The sequence below is a fragment of the Zootoca vivipara genome, chromosome 8 (assembly GCF_963506605.1).
Source record: "Zootoca vivipara chromosome 8, rZooViv1.1, whole genome shotgun sequence".
NCBI classification, from domain to species: domain Eukaryota; kingdom Metazoa; phylum Chordata; class Lepidosauria; order Squamata; family Lacertidae; genus Zootoca; species Zootoca vivipara.
Window position 1 is genome coordinate 63,569,088 of NC_083283.1, and position 15,307 is coordinate 63,584,394.

Sequence of the window (15,307 nt, forward strand, 5' to 3'; positions counted from 1 at the left end):
ATTGGGGCGTCCTGATTTCAAGGCTTTGTTTTCCATCCACCCCTCGTAGCACTGCCCCAGCATTGAGTGAGAGAGTGAGTGACCATAGCAGCGGATCATGGAAGCTACATTGGGCCTGAGGCTCACCTGCCATCAGCGTGGTGGACTGGACTCTCCAATTGTAGGTGCTTTGGAAACAAGCCACACAGATCTTGCCTCTCTGCCCCTTGCAGCATGGCGGTCAGCTCTGAGCTTGGTGGCATACTCTGATGATGTCTATCACCAGGGTACCACTGGGAGCTGAAGGCAGAGAAACAGGAACCTGGGCTTAAAAGGGCCGCGGTGCAGATTGGAGTCAGCAGGAGTGGTGGGTCTTAAGAGACTTGTAAGATGGGGGAGAAGAGGCACCACGGGGGGCGGGGGCAAAGTCCCCATTGTGTTAGTGGGAATTGCCAACACCCTCTGGGTGTTGTAGGCAACAACTCCCACCAGCTCTAGCCAGCATTTCCAATGCCCAGGGACGATGGGAGTTGTAGTCCAAAACATCTGCAGGGCACTATGGAGTGTTCAAAAGCAATTATTGTGGAAAATGTCTTTGCTCCAGACATTTCCCCCTTCCATTAGCCACCAGATGGTGCTGTTTACATTCTAATTTCTGCAAGCCACCTCTTCATTCTACAATATAGTATTGACCTAAAGACAAATCTTCTCAATGTGAAACATTTAACATACGTACATCTCCCCCCCCTCTCTCTGTGTGTGTCTGTCTGTTTCCAGTTTGGTTTAGTGAGTGTATCTCACCCTGCTGCAGGTGCCAGAGCAATCAATTTCAAACTTTTATTTCAGGCCTACGTGTAAGGAATGATAGAGGGGAAACCAGCTGGACTCAGATGCCTGTGCTTATCTCAGAACACCAACATCTTTCTTTTTTTGGCAGGTTTCTGAAATGGTTTTGTATTCCCTGCACAACCTCAAGAGTGGAACATTCCTATACGGGGACCTAACCGCCAGCAGTGATGCACTGCAGAACTGGAAACCTCCTTGAAAATTTCACTGCCTGCATAGTGATGATGACTCGAAAGGGAAGAGAGAAAACTCATCTCTCTTCACAGCCTCAAAAGGCAAGACCAAAGAAGTTCCTACTTACACAACTTTCTTTTTGGGTGGGGAGGGTCCCAAAGGAAGCCGTCCTTAAAAGAGCTGGCTTTCCAAATATGAAAGATTGCAAGCTTTAGAACTGATCTTGCAGAACTGCCCAGCTCTGTATACCTATCTACGTAAGGGAAAGACAGCCTTTATCTTATAGGGCCTCTTGCATTATTTCATTACTATTTTAATAACATCCTTGACCATACAAGGCACTTTTCAGCGTGATGTAGTGAAAACATCTTGTCCTTCAGATGGGCCATAGCTCATGGCATCTCCATATAGGACCAGAGGGGATCTTGGTTTGAAACCCTGAAGAGTTGCTGCCAATCGGTGTCAACAATACTGAACTAGACAGATCCACAGTATAAAGCAGCTTCCTAAGTTTTGTGTACCCTTGCCTTATAGAGCTCACAATTTCAATTTCAACAGAGGTGCCAAAAGGAGGGAGGAAAGAAAGAAAGAAAGAAAGAAAGAAAGAAAGAAAGAAAGAAAGAAAGAAAGAAAGAAAGAAAGAAAGAAAGGAGGTCATAGCTGCCAAGTCTCCCGTTTTTTGCGGGAAACCCCTGTATTTTAAACCATTTCCCCCTGGCAGCCCGGATTGGAAAAAATCCTGTAAATCCCCCAGATTTTAGTACCTGCCAGGGAGAATCCTTCTGCGCATGTCGGGTGCTCTGCCCATGTCTGGGCACCAGAAATTGGGTGGCGCTGGCACCGGAAGTTGCTTCTACGCATGTCTGGAAGCAACTTCCAGTGCCAGCGCTGCTGATCCCGGATTTTTCTAACAGGGAGTTGGAAGGTATGAAGGAGGTGCAACTCTGGCTTGTCTATTGCACAGGCTTCCTTTCAGATGGCAATAGGTAGCTGCCGAATGTGCTTTGGCGGCCTGCATATTGGCAAAGCAGCTTGGAGGTGTGTGTGTTTAGTGCAGAGAATAAAACAAGACCCTCTCCTTGCCGCAGCTATTTTCTAGGCACAAGCACTCCTGGAGATGCTTATGGAGCAATCTAGTGCTGGCAGCCCCGCTGGTGAGCCTCTCCCAGGTAAACAGGCATCCTCCTTGTGTGTAGCTCAGTGCCAAGGCAGTGGCTCCACACCAGGAAATCCTTCTTTTTTTTTTTTTGTGCTGCTTTTCAGCACTGAGAAAACACACGGGTTGTTTGTAGCTCCCTCGCTTCGCCTGGTTTCTATTCCATTTTAATGCGAACGTTTCATCGGAGGTCATTTACTCAGTATGTTGCTGGGCCATTTACAAATATGAGCTGATGAATATTTCATTGTGTTCCCTAGGAATCCCGTCAAAAGCGCCGCTCCATGGCAGAGCATCCACGAGCAGCGTGCTCAACCTGAAGCAGGTTGCCACATGGCTGCTGTCTTCGAGATGTATACTAATTGCTGGCACGGCAGGTGGCAAAATATTTTGTGTGCGCCTATTTTTAAAGGCTGTAAGGTTTATTTCATTCCATCAACACCTTTCTCTGACTGATGCCTATTCCCTCAAGACTTTTAGAAAACTGGATTATTAAAATGAGAAGGGGAGGCTATTTCATTAAAGATCAGTGGCCTGGGGAATGATCTGGCTTGTCCTTGTATGTCAGGGGTAGGGAAGCATTTCAAGGCTGAGGGACACATTCATTTCTGAACAACCTCCCAGCGGCAACGTGTTAGTGCTGAGCAGGGCCAGAGGCAAAATTAGGCAGAAAATGACGTTTTTCTTTGGGCAGAGGTGTTTGGCCTGCAGAGATTTCTAAGGATCGGGTAGAGTGGCGACATTTGGTCCCAAGACCCCATGATCCTCATCCCTGCCATATATGCATGAACAGTAGGTTGTGAAGAGCAGTATTTCATAGGAATTGAATTGAATCTTTCCTTCTTGTCATAGAATTGCCCTCAGGCCTAGATCTTGTGCAAGATAAGCTTTTGGTGCGAGTACCTCTCAGGCCTGAGGACATCACAGTCTCCTCTTCTGACTCGAGGGACTCCAACTGCTAAAGGAAGGCTGGGTCCTTCAAAATGATGAGGCTCTGCTCATCAAAGGCAGGGATAGCACCTGAGATAAAGCTGCTGCTCTTGCTTAAGGTGCAGTCGGAGGCTGACTGCTGCTGAAGCAACATCTCATCTCTGGTCTTATAGAGGCTGCATGGAGCTGTCCATGGTACTATCAAAGCATCACCAAAGGCCATTGTTCTAAACCAGTATTTCTCAAACTTGGGGCCCCAGCTGTTGTCAGACTACAACTCCCATCATCCCTGACCACTGGTCCTGCTAGCTAGGGATGATGGGAGTTGTAGTCCAACAACAACAGCCAGGGACCCAAGTTTGAGGTAAAAACCAGTTCTAAATAGAACATGCAGGGGAACAAGCAGCAGCTTGAGATGAGACAGAAACGGGGAATTAAGAGTCACGTGAAACGTTATGGGTCATGAAGACAGGACTGAGGGACACATCAGGATGCAGAATTAAGGAACCAGCCAGGAGTCAGAACCAAAGAGGCCAGGGCCTACCATTAGGCAGAGTGAAGCAGATGTTGGGAAGCAATGGGACAGCCCCACAATCCATTTCTTCCTGAGTTCCCAGGCCATTGTCCTCTGCTGTGTGTGTCATAATACCCCTAAACTAGCAAGCTGTGCTCAGGTACACTAATGGAGAGCACCATCCTCTTTCCAGTACTGAATTAAGATTTATTTGCTAGTCCAGTCAGCTATGGTGCATAGAATTGGCGCCAGGAGGAGCCATCTTGTCCTTTGTCTCAGGCAGGAAAATGAATTGAGCTGGACCTGTCAGAGCAAGGCAGACGTCAGGACCACAGAGGAAATACAGGAACATACCAGTGTGCTCAGAAAGACCTTGTCGCTTAAGCAATACTAAACTACAAAACAAAATCCTTTCTTCTACTTCCTACCCGGAAAGATCCAATGGTTGGGTAGATGGACTCAATCTGGAAGCTAAGAAGGCTTCCACTTGTAGTTCACTATATGTGGCAGCCACACACAGATTTTTATAGCGCCTGACCCTGCTACACTCACCGCTGCTGTGCTTTGTGGGACTCCTCCAGTACAGGCAGCAAATTATTTCAAGCCTTCCATGCCTCACCGAATTGTATGTGAAAATGCCCACATAAAGGTCACTTCATCAGCTTCTCTCAGCCTACCCCAAACCTGCATTATTTCATCTGTCCACACAGCAGCTGAAAGAACTGTAGAAATAAGAAAAAAATTCAAATTTCTGAAAACTAAAAAAAACAAAAACAAAAAACCCCCACCTTCAATTTAATAACTCCAGAATTTATACAATCATCTCCCCCCCTTTTTTCGGCAAGCCACTTGAGACCTCCCCAGGTGCTATACATTCCCTCTCTTGTAATTACGAATCTCCCTCTTGAACTTCTTATTCTAGTTATTGTGAAATCTAATCAACACAGAGAGAAACTTTCCCTTTTGACCTTTTTTGACTGTACTTTTCCAGTCCAAAAACATCTTGTACAGAACATTTAACCATTGGTTGATAGCTAGGCATTAACCAGTATTGCAACTGTTTCTAATTCAGAAAAATTAATAAAATGCTTTGTGCTCTTCTCAGTTCAAGGGTGAGATTCCTGCATTGCAGAGGGTTGGACTAGATGACCCCTGGATCCCTTGCAACTCTATGATTCTACGATTCTGTTACCCTAGATGGCAGAGGTGAGTTATGTGCTGTCCACTACAGGGCTCAAACTATGGCACCCATTCCAATCTCAAAAAGCTGCCAGAGCAGGCTAGGTACCTGTAAATTCAGATTTCTGAGCGTTAGGGACTCACGGGGATGAGACTCAAAAGGAAGCACACTTGACCTGAGCACAGGATTGTTGACAGTGCATGCAAGTTCAAATATTTCAATGGATGTTTTTAAAATCAGAGTGCTGACCAAACTTTGTTCATCTAAAGAGGAAAGGGCAGGGTTTCTATGTAGGCTTGGCAAATTTGCAGCTTGAACCTGACGTCAATAGGGTTTACTTCCTAGTCCCTTTACACAGGATTACAGCATTGATATCCTGTCCTTTTAATGGGAGAATTAAAACAAAGAATTTTTGCTGGTGCGTTTTCCAGTAGTAATAGAGGAATGAAAGGAGGAGCTGCATGCAATGAGATTTCCCCCTAAGAGTTCAGGCACCCTCTTCTGTACTGAAATAAGACATTCTAATTCTATGTCCTAAAGCTGGCAGCTTCTAAAAGCAAACACGCCCACTGTTCAAACTTGCAGAGATGTAGCGTCAAGTGACTCAAGGCAAAAATCAAAGATATATCCCCAGTGCTATTTTTCCAGGGTGCGTTTAGTACACCTCTGTTTAAAGCCCTTGCCTTCTAAATCTTATCATCCTGTGTAACAAGACATCTTTGTGAGACAAAAAAATCATTAACCCAGACTCCCATAAACGTCATAATTGTTAAAGTGTCCATAATGGCAAATATGTCTGGTGTCTAATTTCCAGGTGTCTGCTGTGAATAAAACGGCATTTTCATATGGTGAGTGCAGTTCCCAAAGTGGATCCCTGGCCCACTCAGGGCTTGGGTAATGTATCATGCAGAACCCAGACCACATTGGACAACATCTTTGTATCTCCATCCTGCTGGGACATGATGGAGACCAAGAGTCAATACAGTTTCCCCTAGAATTCTAGATTTAGAGCCAAGCTAGACATTATCTAGGCAAACGGGTGTCATAAGAACTTAAGAAGCCAGAAGCCATGTATATACAGTCATGTATTAGTCCCATCCTCAGCAGAAATTAAATCCTAAAAAAGAATAAGAGAATACTGGGGAGAGGACATTGGCAGGGAAGGATTTGAGGAGGAGTGCTTGCATACTCCCTCCTGTGCCGGCTAATTGTCCCCGGCAAACGTCCCATCACTCTAGGGAAGGAACAGACAGGCTCAGTTCTGATTTTGCAAACTGGTGGAAGAGAGGGAAATCAATGAAAAACAGATGGGTGAGGGGGATATATGTAGGGGGAAATCTGTCTCTCTTTCTCTCATCCTTCCGCAGGAGCCCAGGGTGGTGAATGGCTTAAAAATACAACTTATGAAACGGGGGAAAACAAAACTAAAAAACACATTTCCATTCCCCTGAATCCCTACAAATTTCATCTTAATACACCGAGAACAGAGGAAGCTTTTCCTGGCATGGAGAGAAGTCATCAGGAAAGCTCACCCCCCCCCTCCCAAAAGTGTGTCAGGATAAAAAGCAAGGACAGGAGCTGAGTTGACAACGCTAGTAGCAGGGGCATTGTGAAGAGCTGAGACACTGCAGGGCTGCCCTTTGACCAACAGTCCAGAACTGGCACAGTCTCTGAAGGAGAAGCAGCATCAGGGGAACATGACTGTGGCTGGCATTGCCAGGTTGCCAACCCAAAGTTGCACTCTTACCTTCCGTGTTGCCCATGCAGCAGGAAAGGTCACTGCTGTGCTTTCTGGTCTGGTTCTCCCCATTGCTGCAGGGTGAGGATGGGAAACGAAAGTGCTCCTTGCTTCAGCTGCTGAGGGAGGAAGGTGAGCAATGGAAAATGGAAAAAGAACAGGGCAGGATTATGAAGCAATAATCTGCCCATGGGCTGGTCCTACAATTGGGCAAGGTAAGGCAGCTGATTTGGGATGTCAAGGAAAGTCAGCAGATGGTTAACTAAATGTTTAGTTTTCAATAGTAGTAGTAGTAGTAGTAATAATAATAATAATAATAATAAATAGCAAACATTGGCTGGGTGGATGGAATCGGTTCTGCACAGTTGAATTTCAGCTTGCTGGCTCAAATTAGCACAGTCAGCTTCTCCACTGTCATTGGCTTTTCTCCCTTGTGTATATGCCATATTCAATAATGTGAACCAGCTTGCATTTGTTCAGCCAGTGGCTGAACCTTTGCTTTAAAAGCCTTTGCTTTAAAAACCTGCTTAGGGGTGGGGAGGTGGGAATCCTTCCTTAGAAGATAGGGCATCTTTTCAAGTTAGTTTTTCCTTTCTTTCCTGCTTTTGCTCAAGTTGCAAGCTGGAATGTTTTTCATGCCCCTCCCAAATAACAATATCTCTCGATTCCTGGGCCATCCACACAATTTCTAGGCATGGGTCTGAGAGCTTTTTCTTTTGTCTCACCTGTTTCCTCGGGGAAAACCTGCTGCATTGGAACAAAGTCAATCTGCAGAAAACCCTATTGCTGTTTGCTCTAATTCACCAGTAAATAGAAGTGTGGGCGAGCTCTAACTGAACTTCACAGGTTTTTCTTCTTCTTCTGGATTTACTTACGGTATCTGGAAAATCATTAGAAAGGTGCTTAATTATGGCATGTTGCTGGATGTGCACAGGAGCAAAGCACAGGATGCAGTGGGAAATGGGAAAGAGCAGGGAAGGATTATGAAGCAATAATCTGCACTTGTGCCGGTCCTACCATTAGGCAGGGTAAGATGGTCCCCTCAGGCAGCTGATTTGGAGTGTCAAGGCAAGTCAGCAAATGGTTAACTAAAAGGTAGCTTTCTTTAATGATAATAAACACCCATTGTCTTGGTCTGTATTTTTTACTGGGCCGAGGGATGTGCTGGCCAGGGCTGAAGGGAGTTGTAGTCCTAAACATATTAAGGGCACCCAGCATAGTGGCCAAGTACCCCATTTTCCCTGGGAAACCCCCGTATTTTCTTACTGTTTCCCGCAGGTGTCCCAAATGGCAAAATACCCCGTATTCCCCCCAGATTACGGAGCTCCTGCCGACAGCCATGTTCTTCTGGTGCCGCGCCGGCACCGGAAGTCGCTTCTACGCACTTCCGGACATGCGTAGAAGCGACTTCCGATGCCGCTGTGCCCATTTCCAAAATGTCCACGGCATCAGAAGTCGCTTCTATGCATGTCCGGAAGTGCATAGAAGTGACTTCCAGCGCCGCGGCGCTGCTGATCCCAGATCTTTCAATCCGGAACTTGGCACCTATGGCACCCAGTTGTCGAAGATTGCTCTAGATGAACTGCTGGTGGTCTGGCCCATGAACCTACTCCTTTAATAGAGTTATACAGGCTTATGAAAGCATACAACAGCTTTCACGTTAGCCTTGGTTCAAACAGCCTTTACACATGTGAATGTCTTTGAAAGTGTAAAATTTCACTGTAATGTCTTCCCCCCCAAAGAATTGTGGTAATGGTTTCACAAACTGTTGGGAACGTTTAGTTAGCGAGGTCTAGGGCCTTTCAAAGAATGGTGAACAACGACTAAGCAGGTTTATTTTCTGCTAGCATTGACAAACACCCTTCCTGTCACCAGGTTTCATAGCTATGGTCACTTAGGTCCCATCTACCATATTGTCAAGCTTTGGGGAATCAGCTTCCTCTCCCGTGGCAGTAAACAAAGGATCAAACGAAAGGAAGGTCTTACCAGTTAGAATCTTTAATAATCATAGTGAGAGAACAAAGAACACGTCTCCCTAGAATGGCGGTGCTTCCAATGAAGGATCACACCCCCTCCATCCTTATTAATCTACGTCACTCCTACGTCTTGTAATCTGAGCTTGTACCCTCTGAGCTTTCTGTTCTGAGACTTTCTGAGCTCTTCTTAACCTTGGGGAGAGCGGAGGAATGCTGTCCAGTGACTGTGAATCTGTTAACCATCTCTCTTCCAGTGTTTCTTCTCCTAGCTGTTCCTCATCCAGTATTTCCCAGCTTCTGCCTTCTGAACTATGCCCCTTTGCAAACCACTCTTCTAAATCTCTACTGTCCTCCTGCTCCTGGGAAGATTCAGGAGCAGGAGCAGGGGGAGGGGGTGGCTCCCACCATTCCTCCTCAGTGTAGCCCTCCTCAGCACGGTCCCTGGCACTTATACATTTAAAGCAGTGCCATACCATTTTAAACAGTTACGAAAGAATCCTGGGAGCTGTAGTTTGTTAAGGGTGTTGAGAGTTGTTAGGAGACCCCTCTATCCCATAACAGAGCTACAATTCTCAGATTTCCCAAGGAAGAGGGACTGATGGTTAAAACATTCTAAGAACTGCAGCTCTGTGAGGGAAATAAGGTGCCTCCCGAAAACCCTTAACCAACTACAGTTCTCGTGATTCTTTGGGGGATGCCATGATTGTTTGAAGTGGCATGATCCCACTTTAAATGTATAGTGCAGATGAGGCCCAACAAAGGAAGATTCTTGGCAAAGGGGCATTTTAGCAGGATTCAATGGAAGAACCTTGTAAGACGTTAAGCTGTTTTCTTTTCCCTGCCCTACATGAAGAGTGAAGAGGATGTGCCAAAAAATGACGTTGCTCTTTGCACCCAGCTCTTTCCCCAAGAATTTGTTTTCTGGCTCTTCTGTCAGAGCTTTGTTTGCTTGCAATATAATGGAGAATAGTTCTGATTTATTTCAGCTTATGTCAACGGTGCTTAAGAGGACCACCTTGTGGTGTGATTAAAGTGATGCCATCTCGAGAGACTTTGTTCCAGGCTGCTATGATACTTTCCAGTCCCATTCATTTCAGATTACATAAAATGAATAATTAAATACAGTTCCGTTCTCCCTGCATTTCATTCCTTTTGGCTTGAGCGTTATTGAGGAACAGCACCAGGCCCTTGAAGGACTCTGAAGGGCTGGAGGAGGGAAGTTTTGAAACAAGAAAACAAGCAGATCAGGACCTCTCCCCATCCTGTCCACCCCTCAGCACGACAGGAGACAGGTCCCTGTAGAAGGCAAAGTTCCATCCTGCTTAGGATACCTCAGCAACCTTTCCCTTCTCAGCACATAGCTGAACTATGGAAGTCTCGACAGAGCGGTGCATGCTCTGGTTATTTCCCGCTTGGACTACTGCAATGCGCTCTACGTGGGGCTACCTTTGAAGGTGACCTGGAAACTGCAACTAATCCAGAATGCGGCAGCTAGACTGGTGACTGGGAGTGGCCGCCAAGACCATATAACACTGGTCCTGAAAGACCTACATTGGCTCCCAGTACGTTTCCGAGCACAATTCAAAGTGTTGGTGCTGACTTTTAAAGCCCTAAATGGCCTCGTCCCAGTATACCTGAAGGAGCGTCTCCACCCCCATCGTTCACCCGGACACTGAGGTCCAGCTCCAAGGGCCTTCTGGCGGTTCCCTCACTGCGAGAAGTGAGGTTACAGGGAACCAGGCAGAGGGCCTTCTCGGTAGTGGCGCCTGTCCTGTGGAACGCCTTCCCATCAGATGTCAAGGAAAGAAACAACTATCTGACTTTTAGAAGACATCTGAAGGAAGCCCTGTTTAGAATTTTTTTAAATGTTTTATGTTTTATCATGTTTTAAATATTCTGTTGGGAGCCACTCAGAGTGGCTACGGAAACCCAGCCAGATGGGTGGGGTACAAACAAACAAACAAAATTACTATTATTATGTTCAGTTTCTGTTAATTGGTTCTCATGGGAAACTTACAGATTCTTGCTTCATACAATTAACTCAAGGCAGTGTCAATTTACTCTTGGCAGAAAGCCAAGGTCTGCCTGGCCTGGAAACTACTCTCTGATTGGTTAATGACCAGCACTGAACTCTGTTATCTAGGAATGCTAGCACAGTTGTTTCTTGTTGGGTGTTAGGTGTAGGAGTGCTGCGTATGGTTGGAGAGAGAGAGACAGAGAGGATTTATTTTGCTTTGCTTTGTATGCAGAAACTCTGCTGCTTTTATTTTCTTTTAATAAATCCTGTAAATAGTTATTCTGCGTCTAGCCGACTAGTCATTTCCACCTCAACTAGCTTCTGCGCTGTGCAGGAAAACTCTGCTACGTTTGGGCTAAAGCCACTAGAGCTATGCCTGACACTTCGAAATTCTAAGATATTATTTCTCCCAGGAGGCACTGATGGCCACCAACTTGGATGGCTTTAAAAGAGGATTAGACAAACTCTAATCTCAAGGCAGCCCTGTTTAGGGAAGCTTTTAATGTTTGATGGATTTCTGTATTTTAATATTTTGTTGGAAGCTGCCCAGAGTGGGTCAGATGGGCGGGGTATATATAATAAATTATTATTATATTATATTATTATTATTATCATGGAGGAAAGGGCTATCAATGGCTACTAACCCATGCTCTACCTCCACAGTCGGAGGCGGCAAGGCTTCCACATACTAGTTGCTGGAAGCCACAGGAAAGGAGAGTGCTCTAGTGCTCATGTTCTGCTCCTTGGTTTCTCACAGGCATCTGGTTGGCCACTGTGAAAACAAGATGCTGGACTAGATGGGCCATTGGCCCAATCCAACAGGCTCTTCTTGTGTTCTTGTATGTTCTCCTCTGTCCACAAAGCGGCCATTGTCAACCTGTCTCCAGGACTACAACTCCCATCATCCCTAGCTAGCAAGTGCTGGGAGTTGTGGTCGAAAAACACCAGGAGGACATCAGGTTCTCAAAGGCTACTCGAGAGGTACCAAATGTGATCTTAAAGTCTAACTCATAACTGGGTGGAGCTGCAAAACTGAAAGTGGGAGCCAGAGTATGGCTTGCTCACACTTCTTGAATACATCATTTGTTTAAAATGGGGATTGAGGGACCTGCAGCCTTTGAGATGTTGCTGGAGCTCAGCTCACTCTACCCCATTTTGTGTGCAGAAAATTTTAAAAAATGAAATATTTAGCTATTTTGAGGTGCAGCTTACTGATAAGTGCAATGTCCGTTCTCCCTGTAGAAATTCAGAGCTTTTCCACGTAGCTTGGCCTGCAGAGCAAACGGAATGTGGTGTATTTTTCTTCAGTGGTGGAATGGACTGTATCACTTCAAACTGTGGGCGGGAAACTTGTCTTGTTGAATGTTCCCTTACATAATACGAAAAGCATCCTTGAAGGCAGAAAACAGCAGAATGGGAGCCTCTCTCCCTGAAGTGCTAGATTTCACATGCAAGGAGTTTATATTAGGGCTGCACACTGGATTCGAATGAGTCCTGAACCAAACTGGGCTGATTCGGGGAAATCTGGGTGTTGGTTTGGGCTGAGACAGCCCTGGATCGCCTTGCGTGTGGCTGAGCAGCCCAGAGTGATCTGTTGGGGAGGCGTGGGGGTCAAGCAGGAAGAAGGAGAAATAGCTGCTCACCGCTTGCAATCCATGAGGCAATTCCCTGCCTTTTCTTCTTCTTCTTCAGCGAATACAAGTAGTTTTAATTATTTACTTATTTAAATGCACAGGGGTTGTTGATGTTGTTTGTAAACATTTAAACAATGTGCCAGCATATATATTTTTTCTGGTGGCTTCTTCAGACCACAGCAATAATCGCTTACGGAGTACTTTTTTTTAAAAAAAAAAAAACACCGCTTGGCATATCTCAATGAGACAATATCCGTTTGAGGTAAGAGAGAACAGTGGCAACCAGGAATGCCTTTTTCTTCTTTTTGGGGGTGGGGGCGGCATTATTTTATCTCTTGTGGTATTTTGTCACTTGTGATAAACTGAGCAGGGCCTCCCTCGGGCTGGAAGTGCCATGGGGTTACAGCACAGAAATGCAAGATAACCTCATCAATGTATCTTCTTGCATTTTGTATCTTCTTGCATTTTGCGTTCCCCGCAAAGATCTTTGAATGTCATACGTGGCTATCTTTCCTCATCTACAAATGTAACTCCCTGTTGACCAATTTTAGTCATATTGGGAGTGATCCAGTCACATTGAAATCCCCCTGGGAAAGCACCCAGTATAATTATTTTTGTCACAGGCTGGCTGAGTCAGGATTGGCCAAAAATCCGAGGAAGTGTTCCAGTAGGATGTGGGGCAGTGTGCTAGCAAGGACCCTGAGGTTGGGGTTGGGGTCTCCCTCAACTTGCTATCTTGTCTCATCATCCATTTTGGTGTCCCCCTGCCAGCAGAAGGACAATAGGGAGGGATCCAGTCTAACTTCTCTAGGGAGGGAGTTCCAAAGTCTGGGAGCAGCCACTGAGAAGATCTTAGGTCCAGGATTAGCTGAAAGAGAAAGGAACAGAGGGTTCCACCGACTAAGTGTAGCAAGAAATTACAGAAACACTTAATGCCTAAAATGAGGGGGGGGGGCATTCCTATACAGTGGTACCTCGACATCCAAATGACTCGACTTCCGAAGGTTTCGACTTATGAAGTCGACAACCCCGGAAGTCTTTTTGCCACGCGCACGGTCCGCGCATGCGCAGAATGGGCGCTTCGACAACCAAAGACTTCGACTTACGAAGAGCGCCGCGGAACGGATCGTCTTCGTAAGTCGAGGTACCACTGTACATAGGACAGCCAAGGGGGGTGGCAGTGTTGGCTCAACGTCTATAACACTTTGACAATTAGAGCAGCTGCCTTTGTTGTATGGGATTAACCATGTGTATTGCCCGAAGTGCCTTAAACCAGCATTTTAGTCCCAATAAAGGAATCACAACGCCCCCAAACAGGACAGGCCCAAGAGATTGTGCTGCCCGAAGCAAAGGACAAGGTGGCTCTCCCCTATTTCCGTATCTCACTTCAACACTGGCGACAGGACATCATGCCCAAATGCAGCAGGATCATTATGGGGATGTAGAACGGACAGCGTGGCAAACACATATCTGCCTCTGACGCCTTGCTGCTGCTCCCTGAGGCAGCTGTCTCGCTCTGCCTACTGGTAGGGCCGGTCCTGTCCCCAAGCTGATGTTTGTGCATGATACTGGTTATTCTTGGAGGCAGTATGTCTCGGAATACAAGTTGTTGGGAATCTCAGTGCTGTTGAACTCTGGTTCTGCCTTTGGGCTTCTCACGGACATCTGGTTGGTCCCTGTGAGAATGAACTGCTGAACTAGATGGGACTTTGGCCTGATCCAGCATGGCTCTTGTGATCATTCAAAAAACGAGTTCACTCCTAGCTCAGGCGACATCGATGCAGCAAATTAAGTGAATACCTTGCTGTAGCATTTCAAATGTTCCTTGCGTTGTTTTTCATTTTCCCAAGGATGAAAGTTAGCCAAGCGCCTGTGGAATGCTTATCCAAATGGCATTATTATCCAGATAAAGTACAAGGGCATCATTTCATTTTAATACATCCCCACCCTCCCCTCCTGGTTTTTTTGTTTTTTTATATATAAAAAAATCACTCAGCAACATGCAACCGGCTTGAATGGTATTGAATTTCTTTTTTTAGCCTGTAGAATCTAAAAGGCTGCCTGCAAATTGATGGCTTGTTTTAAGACCACAAGAAACTACTTGTCATTATCCATTAACGGCTGCTTTTCTAGCTTTCCCCCTCATTTTGTCAACTTTAGAAAAGTAGATGATGAAGCAAAAAGGTTTCTCTTTTGTTTGTTTGCTTGTTTTTTAAAAATGCGGCCTGCCAGTTGATTCCCTCGGGCGCAAAAAATTGAATTATTGAACACACCCTCTCGCTACAGAGGGTTCTGTGCATATTATCAGTGTTTTTGTGCAATCCCATTAAACAATTTCAGGCTAATTCATACATGGTGTTTTCCATTCAGAACAGGACCAAGGCTTTGCACAAGAAACTGGCGCAAAGCAAGTTAAGACGCCATATAGTTACGCCAGATCCAAAAGCCATTCAGCAGTGGGTGGTAAGTCTTTCAAACAGTCTTCGATGCCAAGTCGCCAGGTCGTGTGACTGAGCTGAATGGGGTTCGGATCCAGGCTAAGTCCCCACTCTCTGGTCTAGCCCCCAGAATGCCGCTCTTTGGGGACTTAAACTGGCCTTGGCTCTGTCAGCTTCAGCTAAAGCTTGGCTGAGCAAGTTATGCCATCGTCATCTTCACCTTAATGTTGTCTAAGCGCAGCTGAGCCAGGATCCTGGATCAACCGGAGATCTGCTGTGTTCTAAGCTGCTCATCCAAGCAGATCTTGCCATAGGATTTCCCCCAGTGATCTACAAAGGAAAAGAAACACCCTGTTGAAACTTCTCATGCTACATTTCATGCAAATTCAGATTTTTATTTTTTAGTTAAAAAAAGGAAGGAAGGACTTGTAGTGAGGTGGACGGAAGTCACCAGGGCCGTCTCAAGCATATCTGGCGCTGTGACGCGAAGATCCCTCCGGCGCCCCCCCCCCTGCCCCGTTTCCTGGCAGCCCTGCGCCACCCAGCCTTGCCATAGGGCCGGCCCTGGAAGTCACACTTAAAGAATAGAAGGTTATCTATCTGTGATTTAATGTATCAGTGACATATGATGTTGAATTGATTTTTCCTTTTTGTATCTTACTTTATTTTGAACAACCAATGGAATAATTGTAATACAGTGGTACCTCGAGTTGTAGACGCTTCAG